This window comes from Puntigrus tetrazona, chromosome 18 (genome assembly GCF_018831695.1).
Source record: "Puntigrus tetrazona isolate hp1 chromosome 18, ASM1883169v1, whole genome shotgun sequence".
Taxonomy (NCBI): Eukaryota; Metazoa; Chordata; class Actinopteri; order Cypriniformes; family Cyprinidae; genus Puntigrus; species Puntigrus tetrazona.
This window is the reverse complement of record NC_056716.1, coordinates 308,631-314,379: the sequence shown is the minus strand read 5'-3', so window position 1 is coordinate 314,379 and position 5,749 is coordinate 308,631. Positions and strand designations below refer to the sequence as shown.

The following is a 5,749-nucleotide window of genomic DNA, read 5'->3' as shown; positions in this document are numbered from 1 at the left end:
CCTAGGTTAGGTTTATGGCGATTCACGCAGGTATGTGTTAGTCGGCAGCGGTGACGACCTGACGCGGATACAGTAGTTTGAATATAAGCACTTATTATAAGTATACTGTAGTAATTCGGGATAAGACATAAAGTCGATTTGGAAGATGAATTCATGATGAACCCACTCATTATTTGCATTTTGCTCATTTTTAACACAAAAGAAGTTACATAGTGCTGCTTTAAGCCAACAAGCACTGTGTTGCGGTCTTTGACAACTTGGACACTTACATACTCCTAGTTATTTATCTACTGTGGTAATTTGCAGGTTGCGTTAAAAAGTTGTTGGTCTATTAAAATAGCTATATTCTGTATGTTTATCTGGTGTACGATAATTTTGTTCCAGATACAATAATCTTGAGTTTCTGGAACGATATTGGACATTTCCAATTTTGGCAATACTGACTCTGAGACCAAAAAATATTGGTTACACTCTCCCAACATGCCGGGCTTATCTTACAATAAAAAAATGTATGCATATACAGCTAAATGCATCTTCCTGTGGACGTGGCCTTAGTGACTCAACATTCATTTAACATTCTTCCCTTTGCTTCAGAACGCTGACTCCATCTTCCGCACCACACACAAATAGACAGGGAAGAGAAGAAATTGTTTGATTACAATATTTAGGGGGGTATTACAGCAGTATTACACCTATTGTTTTTATGCTTATATGTGTGTATTTATATACACAGTACACACAACTATATTATGCAAAAACTTATTTTGGATGTGATTAATTGGTTAACTGTTTGACGGCGCTATTACTTAGCTGCATCGTCAGACCTTAGGACATAGACTTTAGAGAATCCTTATCTTTGTCCTTTCCCTCAGTAGAAACTCAATTTCAGTAAATACATGACTTGCTGTCTGTAGTCTGCCTGTGTCTCAGACAGTTGTAGAATTATGATACTAAATGTGTCATCCCATTTCATAGAGCTTCTTCCCACTCTCTTTGTTACTGCAAACTCTGTGCTGACAGCAACATTTTCTCTACCTTTCCAATGACAGATTTAATGAGTAATCTGTTGGTGGGAACTCACTCTCGAGGGATAAAACAGTTGGTATGCAACAGCTGGCAATGAATGTTTTATGGTTGTGATGAACAGTTTAGACAAAAAGACAAGGTACGTTACATTTCTCGAACACTTTCCCATAAAAATCAAATGCGCCCAATTCGGTTTGCTGATAAATACTGTGCAAGCCAATACTATACAGGATTGACGGAGCTCTCAGCTCTTATTACGAGAGATATGGCATAACTTGGCATACTTTATTTCTACTCCAGCAGCTAGATATTTTTAGTTAGTTTTTTCATTAGGGTCCACGCTCTGTTCTTATTACACTGCAGGCAAGTCTCAAGAGGAAAACTGCATCCCAGCATTCTATTACAAATCATCTAACGTACAGTATTAATATCTTTTATGTACCAATAAAACAAATCTGACAACTCCCTAGTCAATTTGCAGGTACTTACTGTCCGTCTGCATGCAAACTTTTTTGTTGACTGTTTTTTACACTTTTTGCCACGCTGATAGAAATTCAGCCGGTTTTGAAGTTAAATGCAGATAATTCTTTTGCCGCTACTGTAAATGCATTGAATAAAGAGTTGCAGAACATCCAGTGACCTCGTACATAAAACCATGCATCATTTTTTACAGTATATTTATGTGTATGTCAATGAATAGCTTGCTGCGTCGACCACTGCTTAGGCACGTTTGAATACAGTGTTGGTCGAGCGTTTTAGGAAATCAATTTTTGGAAAACACTGAGAGCAAGCCATCACAACACCGCAAACCACTGCCAAACATCGCCATTGAGCATTCAACATGCAAATGCATCTGTTGTATTATTCATTGTGTTTTGTTATGTGGCATTGCTTGTCATTATGTTGTTAGAGTCATTTTAGTTGTCAGTTGAACAAGCCTTTCTAGAATAAATGGACTGAAATATAAGGTTGTTGTTTTTTTAGTAGCAACATTTCAACAGAATTCCCAGAAATAAAGACAATAACAATAACAGATTTGACAAATGTGACACGTATAACTCTTTCGTCTCGTCATTCTTTTAAATGAACCATTTCCCTCTCTCTGCTTTGCAGAAATTCTTATATTTTAAGCGAAATTCTTGCATTTTTCTATTGTGTAAAAAACTATATACATGTAGAATATTGTTCAGAAGTTTGAGGAGAAGCTTTCACTATCAACTAACTGCACTCTTGGCCCCAATAAGCTCAGAATTATTGTTGATTAATAGTAAGGTAGTCGTTAAAGGGATAGTTTACAATGAAATAAAAATTTTTTCGCCCTCGTCATTCCAAACCTGTAAGACTTCATTCATTCATCTTCTTCAGAACACAGTTCACTTATGAAATTGTTGTATAAAATTGTTAATATGTGCTTGGTAACTACTAATGAATAGTCACTATGCTAGTCATATGCATGCTAATAAGCAGCTGTTAAATAGTGAGAATTGGGTAAAGTGTTAATTAACGAGGTTGCAATAAATTGACCAAAAATGACAGTAAAAGACATTTATAATTTTCAAATTTTTCTTTTTTAAATAAATGCTGTTTATTTAAAGAATTCCAAAAATATATAATTTCCACAAAAAATGTAGCTTTGCCGTCACAGAAGTAAATTACATTTTAATGTATGCCAAAAAGTGTTATTTTACATTGCAATAATATTTCACAGTATTACAGTTTTTACTGTGTATATTTATTCGAATGCGTGAAACTGAAAGGTATTATTGTATGACTAATAACACATGCGGAGGGGTCATTACTTCCCAATCTTTGCAAGCTCTAGCGGCTTTTCGGGGGTCGTCTCTCAGTGCCTTGACACTGACACAAGACACCACTACACCGCTGGTATTTTACCCTCCCAACCATACGAGACAGCTAGACACTCTAAAGCCCCGGCAACAGAGACAGGGCGCTGAAGCCTAAGCCGTGAAGAGACAGGTAAACAAAAGCCTGCTGCTGTTCTGCAACACTGTATATAGCATCAGAGAAACGCTTATTGATTGTTAGTGGAGACCGGGTCATGTTCACCATTGTGAAAATGCTCTCAGTGAAGTAATGGGGTCTCTTAAGTACGGTTTTAGCTAACTTGTAAACAAGCTGCACTAACGTGTTTTCTAAAGGTGGTATGCAGCGTGTGAAGTTCAGGCTTGCTTTAGTTTAATTTAATTTCAACTGATTTGCTGTCAATGTGCTTCTGAGAGATGTGGGTTTAAAGGAATAGTTCACCTAAAAATGAATAATCTGTCATCATTTACTCTCCCTCGAGTAGTTCCAAACCTGTATGAATTTCTTTGTTCTGTAGATATTTAACAAAAATGTTTGTACTTCCATAGTAGGTAAAAAAAAAATACTACGGGAGTCAATAGTGACCCAAAACAGCCTGGTTACAAACTCTTTTCAAACTGTAAGAAATTCATACAGGTTTTGAACTACTCGAGTAAATGGTGACAGAATATTAATTTTTGGGTGATCTATATCTTGAAGTTTAACGTAATAATGTTAGTCGATTACAATATTGAAACGACTCAATAAATCAATGCACGGCTTATAACATTATATTAAATGGCTGTCATATGAAACATTTTTGGCTGCGCTATATAGCATAAATTGCATGCTGCCCCTGGGTCAGTGTGTGGGATTTCTGACTGATTATGTGGTGATTCATTGTAATCAGGGGACCTGCATTAAATGTCAGAAGATGAAATTTGTATCCAAGCTTTCTGTAAATTTCATCTCTCTCCCTCATTGTGTGATGTGAATAGGAATGACCTTGTCCCAATGAGAGAGACATTTAAAATGCTTTTCAAACCTGCTTCCGGTGTGTAAATACAGCTCATCTGAACATTTTTAAATAGATAGCACCTTTACACGCCCCGTTGAACAAATAATGATTCAAGTCAATTCATTCTGCAGCTGTAAAACATACCAGCCAAGCAATAGAGACAAATACTTCACTTTGGGGCGAGATGTCTGTTCATTTGAGAGATTGGTGGCTTTTAACAATTTGTTTCGCATTTACGCAGTCATCTGACGCGCACTACTTAGCTGGATATAGCCTTGCATCCTCAGATTAATGAATGCATTTGTATTTATAGTCCTTCTTGTCTTTCACTTGCAGTTTAGCTTGTGTCGTGCCAACTTTGCTTGAGGGTCTCGTCAGCGGAAGACTGTTATGACCACTTGATCCAACTTCCAGTCATCGTGATTAAGAGTCTTGTCGCAAATTGAAAAGTCACGTCAAGTGTGGCAGTGACGTCTTTAAAAACAGGTGACAAGACAAGTTGCTAAAGAAAGTCAGCAGACTGAGAAATACTGACTTGCAGCAAAAAAGTATGGTTCACATTGCAGCTTATTCTCACATTCTAAAACAACAAACCAGTTTACATTTTTTTCTGCTTCCGTTTATGATGCACGTTTGTCTAAAATAGGTTATACCACAAAAATGAACCAGCCTGGAAATCGGCATGGAAGAAAATGCACAGCATATACGTGACCCTGGACCACAAAACCATGAGTAGCCCTACCTAAACGTATAAGATAAGGTGAAACTTCTAATTCGGCTTTGCAGCAAGACATAGCGAGTATTTCTACATGATCACATGAGTCTAAACAGGTGTGGCGATTATAGAGATCCGGGGGGGGCTCCTGTCAAGGATGCACACCATGTTTGTGCGCACAAATCCTTTACTTACCGCAGGCTGTCAGCCAGAATTGTAAAGAGCTCCATTACAAACAACCGTAAAGCTTATGTAGTCGCCGCAACCTGTGTGGCATCTCCATGCAGTGAGTTATGGTCTTTAAATATATAGGAGCGACTGGAAAGGAAACAATGCGCACTGACCTCACCTCTACCTCTCTCTGCCTCAGAGGAAGTGTAAAAGTGTGCTCACGTGTTTACACTCTAGATGCACACCGGTGTGTTCTGCTGCTGAAACGATGCCCCGTGACTTCAAAGCACTCCTGTCTTTTACATTCAAGGCTTTGAGGTCAGTTTATATCCATTTTCAAAAATAGCTTGTTTTTTTTATTGGGAAAAATAAATCAACACCAATTTTTAGAATGCCAATCAACTAGATCTAATATTTGATTTTGTTTTATTAAATGATTTTGTGAGCTCTTTATTCTAAATCATTTCAGCGCTCTTACTATGGCTCTTCTCTATGGCTTGTCTGCCAAACGTTCAGGACGTAGCGTGGGAGTTAATGTCTGGCACCACATGCTTTATTTCTCAAAGACCAGTGAGCTTCCTGTGCTATGGTTAAACACTACTACATTCTTCAAGGCTGAATTTTTCTTGGCTCTTTATTACAACAGAACAGCACTCCTTCATACTCTTTCTGTGTATCATTTTCAGTTAGCATTTTCAGTTATTCATTTCCTTCATGGGAGAATTGATTTTAAAACCTTTAAAGAGCTACAAGGTCAATGTAACAAAATTATTGATGATTGCATGTGCATTATTTCAGCTTTTTTAAAAATCATGTTTAATAGTGGGAATTCATGTTAAAATCTACATTACCCATGATTCTGCAGTAAAATTTGCTCCAATCAGATAATCGAGACAATATAATTGCATATTCTGTAGCAAACGATATTATTGAGTCAGCTTCAAAATGCTTCAATATAAGCACAACTATGTACAAAACTATGTTTTTACATAAGTTCATGTTTTATTTCAAATTCT

At 37.0% G+C, this 5,749-nt stretch overlaps 1 long non-coding RNA gene across 2 annotated transcripts; it reads left to right on the top strand.

Moving 5' to 3' along the window:
• Positions 1-2,912: 2,912 nt before the first annotated feature.
• Positions 2,913-5,045, top strand: LOC122323127. 2 transcript variants are annotated; one of them, XR_006246950.1, is made up of 4 exons: positions 2,913-3,003; positions 4,184-4,395; positions 4,494-4,848; positions 4,933-5,045. It is a non-coding gene; the product is annotated as an uncharacterized LOC122323127 (long non-coding RNA). The 2 variants fall into 2 exon arrangements; XR_006246949.1 differs by having other exon boundaries at positions 4,494-5,045.
• The last annotated feature ends 704 nt before the right edge of the window (positions 5,046-5,749 follow it).